Below are 14,084 nucleotides of genomic sequence, written 5' to 3'. Positions count from 1 at the left end.
GGAGTTTGGCATAGTGCTGAGAAAGAGAACTACAGGCAAAGTTCCGTGCTTACTTTCCTGGTTTCTAATGCTTCAAGAGTGGCACCCATCTCTAAAAAGAGATATGAAAAAAAATCAATAATTTCATCATCACCATATCATCATCAAATATCTGATAATGATCTCAAGGCAACCATTTCCAATTACTCATTAAAGCCCAAAATTATTAGAGCATTGATTACTCAAGAGGAGATGCAGCCCTAAAAGGGGACCAGCAGCTGTATCCCCACATTGTGGGAGGAATATCCTCCATACCTCCCTCAGACCTCAGTACAGCTTTGTGTACATGCAGCTCATGCATAAGAACTGGCCCATTTCAAACATCATCCAAACTATTTTATTTTTCCTTCCTAGTGCCAGCAGAGATTAAGAGCTTGAATAAGGGCATTAGAGTTGCAGTAAGGGAAAGGCAATCTTGTAAGGGAGCTAAACTCCATTAAAAGAGAGCTAATTCCCTGCAATCAATTAGGGTACTCACATGTTCAAAGCAGAAAGTTGCCTACAGTGTTGAAGAAACATGCACAAACTATGCTACTCCATCAAAACCTACAGCTGGAGGCAGCAGTTGAGAAAAACTTCTAGATTTTTGCTGAGATTAAAGTACTAGCCATAATGACTAGGTTTACCAGCTTCTTTTGCATAAATCACCCAGCAGCTGTGAGTCACTTTTGCAGGAGAAGTCAGCTCTTGGTTCAATTGCTTATTTACGAAAATACGGTTGTACAATACTTTACTCCCAAATCCTTCCCTCCTGAAAGAAAGCCACCAGTATACATACTCTTCTCCTCCAAATTAAAAAAAAAAAAAAAAAATCCATCAGAAATAAGGAAAGCCAGTAATCACTAACATCATTAATAGAGGAAATCTTGCTGTGGTTCCTTTAGGATAGTATTAGTTCCATTGCTTTCCTACTGAAAAAAATTCCATCAGGTGTATTCAACAGATAACCTGCTCAGGAGCAAATGTAGACCGACCTTCTGACAATACCAGGTAGGGCACTGCAAGGGGCCCTGGGGAGTGAGGGGCCTCTCCTGGGTGCAGCAGAGCAGGGTCTCACAGCCAGAGCCCATCCCACCACCCCAGCCAGGGAGCATGGAATCTATGGCCAGGCAGTGATGGAGCCAGTCCAAAGTCAAGCCAGGACATCAGCAGATCAGTGTTCGGATCAGCAGGACCTACAGCCAGACAGGGGAACAGCAGGATTGCTTGCAAGACCACCTCACCTACACACAGCTGGGACAGAGACTGATAGCCCCAAGCTGAGCTTAAATAGACCCCTGGGCCCTATGGGCAGGGTGTGGGTGGGAGCCCAGTTGGGGTTGCTCAGGGCATTAAGGCTTGTTGATGCCCTCAGGGACTGGACAATTACTTCTGCTCCTTCCAGCTGTCAGGAATATTTTATATTACCTTATTCAGGTTCAGGAGAAAGATGCATATATGTCCCATATATACACACACAGAATAAAACCCTCTTGGCACTTTCTCCAGCACATTGCTACTGTGGAAATTAGCTAATGCATCTGCATTCAATCCTGCAGGAAAGTCTTCACCATCTTGTTCAGTAAGTGCCTTCATCCAAGTAACTAGGAATTTCTGCCATATAGTAATGTGAGGTGGTTTGTATCATTGGTTTGGGATAAAAAACATGGTAGAAATCCCCTTTTTTACTGGAGCTTCCACCAGTACCATCACCCCTTGAACTGTGCTACTCATAAATATATATATCTCAGTGTCCATAGGGTGCAATAGAAGAAAGGTAATAAAACATTCAGTCCAGAGGCATGGTAGGATACTCCCTCTTCCTGCCTCGCAGGGATGAAAGGGATCTGTGGACAAACATGTGTACGATCTCTGTAGATACCAGCAGGGTGACTTCAACCAACTGATCCTAGGTTACATGGATTATGTCTCTAATATGTGCACCACTAAATGGTCTTTCCAGCTTGCCAGAAATCAGTCCCGACAGAATCCCCTTATATCACAAATACAAGTGTGTCATCCTTTATTGCCCATGTATTACATGAATACTGCTTTATGCTGACTGCTACTTCAGGCCATGGATAAAGAGAACAAAAAATTCAATGCCAGTTTGAAGTAGACTGAATTAGCTTATTTTTATCTTATTTTTTTATTAGTTTAAATTATTAGCTTTATTTCTTTTGCTCTAGGAAAGACTATGAAACCTATGAAGTGCTGTATCTTTTCCTTACTGGAGCTAAAACTATATGATAACTATAAGTCTTCTACAGGTGCTCTCAAATATTTAATTTGTGGTTTCATTTACAATCCTTAAAAAAATAGTCTTAGAAGACTATGATCTTTTTTTTTTTTTCCTGTGAGAGAACATAATCTTCATCCAGCTTGCAGAGGAGACACTCTTCCCAAGCAGAGCCCTTTACATTCCTGTATTTCTTATACAAACAAAATTGCTACTGTTAGTCCTTGCAATGGACTCCCTCTGTATGCGCTGGAGAAAAAGCAATGAATCACTGGGGAAAATACAGGCTAAAGCAAATCAGCCCTTTCACATTAAATGCTACCATATACAGCATTTCAATTAGTTGATATTGATACTATAATTTTGTATGTTGGTGATTGCATGTGCAATACATAACAGCAAATTACTGCAATCACCAACTGTTGAATGAGTGCTTCTGATTCATTAGCTACTCTTTAAGCTAAAAATTTTATTTTCCTATTAACAGCTAAGTACCATAAATGTCCATTAATTTAAATGACAAGGGATATAAGCTTATATAACAGAAGAAAAAATAAGAAAAGGGAAAAGGCACAGCAGTGACTAATCGTGTATTTAATGGCAGTCTCACCATTATGCTCTTTCCTTTTCTTGCTTGCTGTAAAATTTACAGTGGTTGTTACTGCTAAGGAGAATTTGACAGTACAACAATTCCTCAGACCCCTGAGATCTCCCAGATACTGATGAGCATTTCAGACTGCTCCCCTCTCCCAGTTTCCTTGACCTCAAAATGCATTGTAGGCACTGGACAGTCTATCTTTCATGAACAGATGTGCAGAGGATTTACACCTATATAGTTAGACGACCTGAGATGATATTCAAGACCCGACTCATTTTTGCTAAGGTCGCCTTACATCATGGTAAAGTAAAGCAGCATTAGCAAGCATCAGGCTCTCATAATTGCATAACTGTCTGTTTTTTCTCTGACTAAGAGTGCAGTGGTGATGTGAGGAACACCAAGAGAGAAATCAGAGTCAGATAGTAGCAGAGATAATCAATCTTAAACAAAGCTAAGGTATACATCAACTGTATGCTCATTAATTACTTCGTTGTTACTGTGCCCAGATGTCCTGATGGCACCAGGCCATGTAGGAGTACACGTACCAACACAGCTTCTTTACCATAAGTAGATATTCTCCATTTAGCATTATAATGTGCTTTTTAATATATCAGCACGTAGAAGGTGAAAGGCTATTTTCCTTGCTGGATTTAAGAATACATGTCATTGCTAAACTCACAGCTGACTGCATTATCTAGCACAGACCGCTGAGAATGTGAGAAGGTTCACTAAAAAACATTTCACAAAAATTTCTTATTCTCTTCAGAGAAAGTTTAGTCTTACCAAAAAGCAGAGTCTATTAAAAGATGCTCAATAAGATGCATTGCATATTCTCCAAATGTCTGCCACAGATGGCTTTCTGTCTGTAACTACGATTTGAAAAAATACTGATTTATGTTCCATAGAACACAGGAAAAAATACAAAAGGAAGTTAGTGCCAGCCACTAGAAAGAACAGGCTCTACTAAGTAAATTGCAAAGCTGTAGGAAGAGCTCCTATTACTCAGGGTTGAAACTCTCCTAACATCCAGAGAAGAGGGCTGAATGATGTGCAACATGTCAACATGTCCTTATTTAGGGACTGCTGCACTGGAAGGACTGCCAAACAAGGGGAAAGCAACTGGACCATGAGAAAAGTAGGTAAAAATGTTTAGTGCTATGGTTCAGAAGTCACATGTACAGAAAGCCCATAAACAAGCACTAATCACAGCATAACACTGCACACCTAGTGACTGCAAAACCCGTACCATCGGCACTGAGAAATGACAGAGAAGAAAGAGAAGGAGAAATCCCACGCTATCAGATGAAAGAATTTGCTAAACCTTTCCCGGGACTACTTACTGCTCTTACAAATGTCGGTTTTCTGGGTTGTGTATGGAGGTACCAAGTGGCAAAGCAAGAAGACGAATTTCCATGAACATGCCCTGATAGAGACTATGAAGAGGCCACCTTCTTGACAGGCGACACTCCTTCCCACTGCTCCCAAAATGTGCTGCAAAGATAGCGTGTTCTGTGGCAGACCTAAGGAAGCTCAACATTTTTGAAGATTTAATTCCACACAGTCTCCTGAAAAATTCCCATCATCTTGGAGGACTCAGTAGACTGCAACAGAAAGTTTACCATCTCATAGTCTCCAGACATACAATGGCTAATACGACCTTTCATATGGGCCCCCTTTCAATGCCCTAAATAATATCATGTGCAGCCACATGAACCTTGGGCAACATCCTTCCACTGAAATAAAGAGTTCATATTCTTATCGTGACAACCATCTTGAATTCAATCACTGAACCTGATTTAAAATCCTTGTTATCAAAGCACTGTCCTCCACGCGATTTTTACGAAGGAGCAGCTAAAGCCTGTGATAGAACATTCTGCCTTCATGTGTTCAGGGCCTCCTGTCTGTAACAAGCAAAGTCAGCACTGCTCAGTCAAAGCCTGCTCTGTATCTCAAGAATGTATCTACCAGCTAGTCTCTGAAAACGAGCAATTTTCTCACACCTGCAGATATTTCTGGCCAAACGGACCGGTACAGGCCTTATCTGCCAATCCTTTTTTACTCTCTCAAAAAGTAGAGGTTTGGTAGCTTGGAATAAATGAATAAAACTGGCTCCTTGTTTTTATATTTTTTTTTTAATTGAAAAATGAGAATTTGTCAAACTGATACTGAAGTTGAATCCTACAAGGACTACGGAACTGGGACCAGTATCTGCAAAAATGAGTCTAGTTTTATTGCATTCAGTTAACTGAAATATGTAACTGAGCCACCTATAAAATAGGCTACTCAGCTGGGAAACCAGCATATCTTCAGTTTTTGACATTTTAGTATACACAGAATTTCTTAAATCATTATTTGTTGTTATGGTCAGAACTGCTGAGCTGCATAATCCACCAACTCAATCTGTGAGGATGAAATAAGTAGTTGTCATTCAACACTCCACCTCCACTCCCTATACCAGATGCCTTCTCAATCTTCTCTTCATCATCCAAACTCAGCTGCAATACCTATTCTGAATAGGGAGAATAACACTTTTTTTCAAATAACTTCCAATAATATGGTATATAACACATAGATTTTAAGTCAGTCAAGGGCCCGTGTCTCTATGGCTGTTAAGAACTAAATGTGTGTGCTGAAGTTAGGTGCAGGATTTCCAAAGGACTCCTGTGGGGCTGCAGCATCAGTGAGCTGGGTCACTTCTTCTATTGTGGTCCATCAGGATTTACATCAGTGAGGTCACTGGGTACTTAAAGGCAAAATCAGTGACAGCACAAGAGAACCTGCACAGTCATCTATAAATGAAGATGTAAATGTCAGGTGAACTAAGATTATATCATTGGTTTAGCTGCTGATTTCCTTGATTATTTTTCTAGAGGTCAGTGATAAGGAAATAATTTTATGGAATGTGACCTCCGGTGGAACGAGTATTTATATGAATTATGAACTAGACTGATGATGCGTATATGAAATAAAGACAGTCCTAGAAAAGAAAATAAACTTCCAGATTAGGTGCAATGTTTGCACACATTTTTGGATCCTCCAAAGCACCACACAGAACATTACATGAATTTCTAAATAAAATTAAATGCTTGAAACCAGTTTGATCCAGTTAATCCTAAAGAGAATTATTTAGAGCTATCCACTGCTGCTGAACAATATGCTTTTCATAAATTCATAGGTGGAGCCTGTATCTCACTCTCTGTAAAGCTGCCCTGCATTTCCCTTGTTTTCAGCTCCTTAGAACTGTACCATTTTTAATTAATTAAGCTCCTATTTTCCAAACTCCTCTTTGCTTTAGGTTAAATATTTTGCAGAATTTAGCCAAGAAATATATAGCCTCTCTTTTTTTTTTTTTTTTTTTTATAAGTAGATAAAGCTATGAAAAAATATTTTGCTGTGCTCACATTAGTAGTTCCAATGACTTTAAGCAACTCTTCTGTCCCCTGCTCTGGAGCAGCAAAGTATTTGGCAGGGAGATAGTGTTCTAGGAGCTCTGTGTGTTGGGAATGCGACTTTTGCCAAATAAGTGAAAATGTATCCTAATTCACCCAAGTCATAAACTGTAACAAGCCATGCCTTGCATGGTTTGACTCATTTAAAGTCATGGTAAAACATGGTAAAACACACATATAACCTGCTATACCTGCTGAATACATGCAGCTAAATTCTCTGATGATCGCATTTAGTAGGAATGGCCAGATTCAGGGTGAAGCACAACTTTATCTGCAATTTTTCTTCTGGACTGTTCTGGGGTCTGGAACTGGTGACAAGAAGCCTTTTTGCCAGTGCTGTCTGCAGTCGCTGCTAGCCTTAGAGCTTGAGGGAGAGGAAAGTGTCTGATTTACACACAGAACCAGCAAGGGTTGGACTTCAGTGGGAGAGAACAGAGGGAAGACTTCAACTGAGACAACGAACTGACACTCAGCATGGAGGAGGAATAAAGGGACATCTGATGAGCAGCTGTGTTCCCTGAGAACAGTCACGTTTGGGAAGGGAAAGAGAAAAAAAAAAAAAAAAAGGAGTAAAGAGGTGATCAATACCCTGGAACAGGCAATGGGAGAGGAACCAGAAAGGGAGCTGGGTCACTTTGAGGCCACGACTTGAGAAAAAGGACAAAATCCATGTGGCAACTAGAAAAGACTGAGCAAAACATTTGGTGACAGGCCAGAGTGAAAGAGCCCAGCAGCAAGGCTTCAATTCCACCAAGGCTCCTGAGTCTGAGCCTCTCAGCTCATGGGCTGGGCCTTTGGAGATACCTGACTGTGGTGAAACCGATCCAGCGGGGTCAAGATTGAGAAGCCTGGGGCAGGGAAACCAGAAATGCTTCATCACAGTCATTATGGTTGGGGATGGGACTGAGGGTGAAGGCTTGAGAAGGAGGTCTGAAAGGTAAGAGTATGTCTCCTGAGAAACACCATGAGTAACCTGAGATTGTGCTGAAAACCAGCATAGGACTTGCAGAAGAAATAGTTTAAGGAGGTAGGTGTAGGGAAAGAGAAACTACGTAACTGTACAATTTAAACGTAGTATCAAAATACATAGGCACAAATTAGGGTTGCACTGACACTTGTTTCTGGCATACCCTGACTAGGGAGTCCTCGCTAGCAGTGGGGAGAGGAGAGGGAGAAGAAGAGGGAGAGGGGGAGGGGGAGAGGAGAGGAGAGGAGAGGAGAGGAGAGGAGAGGAGAGGAGAGGAGAGGAGAGGAGAGGAGAGGAGAGGAGAGGAGAGGAGAGGAGAGGAGAGGAGAGGAGAGGAGAGGAGAGGAGAGGAGAGGAGAGGAGAGGGGAGGAGAGGGGAGGGGAGGGGAGGGGAGGGGAGGGGAGGGGAGGGGAGGGGAGGACTCCGCGGGGGAGGGGTCGTCGCTCAGCCCAGCTCTGGGGCGGCGGTGGAGAGGAGGGGGCTGCAAAGAGCCCCTCGGCCTTAGAGTTTGGAAATAAGATGAAGAACAGCGGCTCACACGGGACAGCCGGGGCCGTCCAAGCAAACTTCGCCCGGGGCCGCCTCCCCCGAGTCCCGGCTCGCTGCAGCCCCTGACCTCCCTTGCGAGACGCGCCGGCCGCGGGGACGGGCTGGGGGTACTACGCGAGCGCCTGGTTTGCATTACGGCAGAAATGACCTGATAATCGCCCGGCAGCGGCGCGCAATGTGAGAAGTGACTCCGCAGCCGCGGCGCGCCCGGGCCCGACCGGACTCTCGGCGCCCCCCGCCCGCCGTCTCCGGGCCGTCCCGCGGGCCGTGCCGGGCCGTGCCGGGCCGTGCCGTGCCGTGCCGGGGGCCCAGCCTTGCCTCGCCGCTCTGCCGAGCGCTGGCCCCGCAGAGGGCGAGAGCCGGCGGGGGTTGAGCCGCCTCTTGCTGCCCGGCGCCTTTGATGCTCCCTTGGTGGAAGCGGTGGCTCGGTGGCCCCGGGCTTGCTGTTGCGGGGCACCTTGTAGCGTGGAGGCTGGAGGGAGAAACGTTGCTCTTGGTCAAGGAACTCCGAAATGCAACGAAGTATGTCAAATGCTTCCTGGCAACTGCGTGAAACGTTTTACAAGTACGCTCCGAGGGGCTGAAATTTGGGGAGGGAAGAGGAAATAGCGGGAAAGGGAAAACGCCCGAAGTGAAAGGAGTGTAAAGGCTCCGTGCCCCCCGCGGCGCCGCCGCCGTGACCCGCCCGCCCCTCCCGCGGCCCCCGCCCGGCCGCCCCCCGCCCCCGTCCCGCTCGGGGCGCCGGCGCGGCCGCCCCCGGGCCCGGCAGCCCGTCACCGTCCCCCCCGCAGTCCCGTCACCGTCCCCCCCGCAGTCCCGTCACCGTCCCCCCGCAGTCCCGTCACCGTTCCCCGGCAGCCCGTCACCGTCCCGCCGCACGGAAAGGCCGGCCCGGTGTAAGGAGACGCACGGTGCCCCCGGGGAAGCGGTGGGGAGCGGCGAGGCTGTTCGCTGTGGGAACCCCGCGTTCACTTCGGCAACTTCCCGGTACCTACTCGGTCTCTAAGTCTTTGTGAATAAGAGACTCTGATTTCTTTACACACGCATTCAATCGTGAATCGCCAAGCAAGCCTGTTTCGTTTAAGCAGTTATAGGAGGATAATATCAAACTCGCTTGCAATATGAAACCTTAAAGAGCTGACGACTCCTCAGAGCTGGGCTTGTTTGGTTTTGCTTTCAGGTTGGCCAGCAGACCTCTGCGGATCCACTTACTGGTTATTTAGTCCTCTCCGAAGGTGCCCGCTTGCAGAGAGGTAAATGCTGTGGCTCTGCATGCAGACGTGTGAGTATGAAGCCTTGACTTTCAGCGTCAGCTTGTATATTATCTCCGTGACTTTGTAAAATCATTCGTGCTGGGGTAGTAAGAGTTGGCAACCCATCTTATGTGTTTTACTGTGAGTTTAAACGAGTCAAGGCCGTTTTAAGTCCAGGCAAGGTCGTTGACGGATTTTCTTAAAGTTAAAATAAAATATTGCAGCATTTCCCGTTAGCATTATCTCTTGGAAATAGCACGAAGAGGACTGTACAGGAGTTATTTAATTGACTGTGGTTTTATAGAAGTTCTGTTCCCTTTGGCAAGTCCATCACGTCTAGGAAGAGAACCAGCATGCCGGAAAGTCTGTTTCCAGCAAGCAAGCTTTCCTTTTTCTTAAAAAAAAAAAAAAAAAAAAAAAAAAAAAAAGACACAAAAAACACAAGATGGTGGGACCAAGATGGGTTGATGGGTTTTGTCTCCAAGGTAGTGCAGCTTTTCAGCACTGTGTTTAAAACTTTAGGAATTATGTTTTGTAGTGGGGTAGAGAAGTAGCCAAAGACATGGGATTCGGTAGAAGGGTGGGTGATTTTCATGAAGCGTCAGGACCTGATACTCCAGCTAATGAGAAATAAGAGTTTGTATTTTGTACATCCAAGAAACAGGCCTCCCATGGGAGCAAACAGCCAAAGTTTTGTTGCTTTCAGTGGAGACAAGATCAAGGCCCCAGTAACCCACTGGCCAAGGTCTTGTTACTCCTCTAGTTGGTGCCTGAATCTTCACCTGGGTACCGCATCAAGTGTGGTATATATGGGTATACCCATGGTGTATTTAACTTAGAGACCACACTAAAGCGGTGGAAAGAGTGGGTGAGAGCATGTGATAGACAGCTCGAATATGCACGGCTTGGTTCTGGGTCCGTTTTTAGCTTTTCCTTTTTAAAGTTTGTGTTGCTGCCTGAGTGGCGGCAGAGACTGGCTCTTTTGGTGAAATCCCCATTGGTACTTCTCTAAGGAGACTTGTCAGGAGGCGAGGCTTTGGGGAAATAAAGTTTCAAATGATCAGGACCTATTTCCAGGCGACACTGAGAGACTGGGATCATCTCGTCCTCTCTTCTGCTCCTGGTGCTGTGCTGTACCCTCAGATGAGCTATTTTCGGAGCTCCGGTATGCAGAGCATTTTTGCAGTTACACACAAAATAAAGAAGTTTAAGAACAAAAGATTGTTCTGGACAGTCAAACTGGAATGAGTTGGAAGGATACATTTAGGAAGTGGTTTCTTGGACACTAATTAGGACCATTTGCTTGGGGTTGCCATTATTTTCCTTTTAGTCTGGAGGGCACAATAGATCAAATGATTTATATATCATTAACAATTCTTGTTAACCATAAGCAGGGTTGGGCTTTTCCATACTGATTACTGAGTAATGCAGTAACGACTTGTTTTATTTCTTCTGCAGTGTCCATACGAGCAAGTTAACGTGAAAGACCAGTCCAAAAAGAAGCGCTTCGACTCTTTTTTTTTTTTTTTTAATATATATGAGTATTAACGTCTTTCAGAGGGCGGCTGCGAAACGAAGCCCGTCAGCTCTTTGTGGCTTCCACTGCTGGAATACTGGCATTTGCTGTACCTGATCCTGGCTCCCAGTGAATGCATTTTAATTGTAATAAAACACAAACTGAACCATATGTGCACGTGTGTTTTAGATGCCGCATTATTGATTCCCTTTCCCTTTCTTTTGAGCTACAAGTAACGGGTTACAATCCCATAATACAATTAATTTCACCTTAAAAGAAACTAAGAAAGCGAGCATATGCAATCATTAAAATCCCACGGTTTTATTTAACGTTGCTTTTGTAAGCACCGCGATGTCTAAGAATTGTTGGCAACTGGTACGCCCAGGAGTTTCGGCTGTTGGAAGGGAGGGAGGGGCAGGGAGGGACGACGTTGGGTGTGTTGTGTGCTGGGTGCTGTGATGCTGGGTGCTGTGCTGTGGTACTTTGTGCTGGATGCTGTGGTGCTGCGTGCTGTGCTGAGAGCACGGCTGAAGGCGGGAGCTGCTCCCCACCGGCAGAGGCGTGTGCCCGGGGCGGCGGCAGCGCTCCCGCCGCGTACCCCGGGAAAATCCGCCCTCGGGGGTGACCCCATTCCCTTCGACGGCTCCGGGGGATGCTTCGGCGTCTGCGTACGATGAGCTCGGGATGCCTAAGCACCGCCGGCCCCGGAGCCCTCCCGAGGGGAGGCAGGGGCAGCCGCCGCCGGGCCGGGCCGGACCGTTCCGCCGCAGGTCTTCGGCCGCGGCCGCCTGTCCCCCCCCCCCCGGGCCCGGGAGGTGATCCTGCCGCCTTGGGACAGGGCCCGAGGAGGCTCCCTGGCACACTCATTACCGCATTAAATCCCCGGCACTGAGATGGGGGATGGGAGAAAGAAAGGCTCAACAGCATCGCTTGGGTTCCTGAATAATTTAAATTCTTTGTATTTGATTGAACATCGGTCTGTTTGGTGTCCAAGTTTGTAAAAGCCTTTGAAAGACAAAAGAATTCTGTTTGCAAACATAATATGAAGTGTAAAGCACGCTACAGATATTCATGAGCACCCAGGAGGTACTGAGCACTCCTGTACGTTAGAGGTAACCTTGCCAAGAGCTCCTTCATCTTTGTTTCATTAACACGAAAGTCCTCCTTTATTTCCCGCTAAAGTTATTGATATCCGGCCTATTGCATTTATTGTCTCGCACGACTTCGCCCCCAGATCTTCATAAAGATTGAATGGCACTCCGATAGCACGTCCTACCACAGCGTGGAGGAACCGCTGCGCCCAGCAAATCCTGACCAAGGCCCGAGCCCTGCCAGCACCCCGCCGCCCAGCCGGTTTCCGCTGCCCGCGGAGCGCTCTGCCGGCGCGGGGACGGGCGGGCCGTGGCCTTGGGGACATCCCGATGCTACACAGCAGCTCCGAGACGGACCCTGGATGGGAGGGTGCGGGGTTACCCGGCGGGGCTGTAGCGAATGGAAAGGCAGTTTTCCATTTGTGTACTTTCAAACGAAGCAGCCCGTTTCATTTAGACGGGAAACTATTGTCAGTTGCTTGGTGTCCCATTTTGATCCTTCCTCAGCCTTGGATGAACGAAATGTCTTGAAACCTATTCCAAAAAGATGCTTGTACAGGCGTCCAGATGCTAAGATTTAGATCATTTGAACGTCAGCGCAGCCTTCTGGTAACAAAAAACATCCAAATGGATTTCGTTTGTGTATTAACATCCGTCAGATGGGAGAGCAGCACAGTTGAGCTAAAGTCTGCTTTCATTGTTTTAGCAACTGCGTCCACGAGAACATGTCGTCGGGCAAGTCAAGAGGTTGAAGCTACACTGAACAGGCTGAGCCCAAGTAGCTGAAATGACTCGGAATCGCTGTGCTAACAAATAGGGATTTAATGTATGAGGCTATTACTGCTGTTTATACAGCTTCGCGTGTGCATGCAAATAGATGGAGAGGGGGGTCATTGCGGGGAGAGACATCTCTAAACGCATCCGGTGAGCTGGGCACCCCAAAGCTGCGGGCTGAACCCCGCCCCGCGGCGCGGCCCTGCCGGGGCGGCCCGGTTCCGTGACCAGGAACCGAGCACCGGTCACTGCCGCCGAACGCTCACCGGCCACCGCCTCCCCGCCGGCGGGTCCTCCGCTCCCGGCTGTCGCGCTACGTGGGGAATTTGTAACGCAAGGTCCGGTTATGTTGCCGCCGCGGCAGTAATAATGAAATAAAGCATAACATTAGTTAGGCGCGACGCAGCAGGTGACTTATTATAAGCCTTGCATATTCCTCTGCCTTCTGCTCCCATTAGAGCGCCGGTAATTGGGGGAAAAAAATACTTGAGGCGCTTTAGAGAGTAAGTGGAGGAGTGGGGAAGAGCCCGGGGCTGCGCCCGCCGCCGGTCGCGCCAGGGCCGGGGCCGGGTTTCTCCCAGCGCCCGGGGCCCCTGAAAGGCCCCGGCACTCCCCTTCAAAGTCGCAGCAATCACAACCGTGGTGATCACGACAATAATAATTCTTATTATTGTCCCCTGGCGCAGCTGGCCGTTGCTATCTCAGGGAGATTAAGAAGAGAGCAAGTCCCAGGAAGGCACCTCTCTCCCTGCATAGTCAGTCGCCTCCCGGCGCGGGCACACACTGAGGGTTCGGCTAATCCTGCCCGAGGGCTGCGCCCGCTTTAGCCCGGGATGACTTTAAACTTCCTGGGCGCCAGCGGCTTTAATGAAAACCTTACTTTAAAACTTCTCTCCACCCAGACCACGGGGGCAAGACGGACTTGCACGGCCCCGGAGCCGGCAAAGCCAGCCCTGCGCCTCCAGAGCTCACGGTTCCCTGCCCCAGGCCCGCTCCTCCTGCGGGCAGACACCTCCGCTTTTAAGTTCTCGGCCAGAAGCGCTCCCCCCGTCCTCGCTCCGACACCTCCCTGGCTGCTCTCTCCGGGTGAGCAGCTGTTAGGTGGGCTGTGCTCCGCTGCACCCCCCGGTCACAGCGAGCGCGGCCCCGAAGCCCCTGTGCCCTCCGCGGCGCCCCGGGCTCCCCACGCCCTGCCCGCGGGAGGGCGGGCGCGGTGCTGCCGCGACCCCCCATCCCCCCCCGCCCCTCCCTGGCCAGGACGAAGCCCGGGGGGGGAGAGCGGCTACCCGTGCCCCCGCGCTGTTCCCCGGCTGCTGCCGAGCTCCCTCCCCGCCGGCAGCCGTCTGCGGGCAGCGCCGGGGCCGAGCGGGACGCGGCCGCCCTGCCCCGGGGCGCACCTTGGCGGGGCGCAGAGCCGAGCCCTGCCTCCCCCGCCCGCCGCTCCCGCACGAATGCCGGGGAAGATCATTAGCATCCCTTGCCTGCTTGCCGGGTTGTTGGTCGGTTGCTTTTTTTTTTTTTTCCTTAATAGATTACCAAGCTGGCCATGTAGACCTAAGGGTCACGGGGCTCAGGGGAGAAGAACCGAAACTGTCACAGGAGTTAAGAGAAAGAGGGAAACGAAGCCAA

The sequence above is a fragment of the Strix aluco genome, chromosome 8 (assembly GCF_031877795.1).
Source record: "Strix aluco isolate bStrAlu1 chromosome 8, bStrAlu1.hap1, whole genome shotgun sequence".
Classification (NCBI taxonomy): domain Eukaryota; kingdom Metazoa; phylum Chordata; class Aves; order Strigiformes; family Strigidae; genus Strix; species Strix aluco.
Note: the sequence above shows the minus strand (reverse complement) of the source record.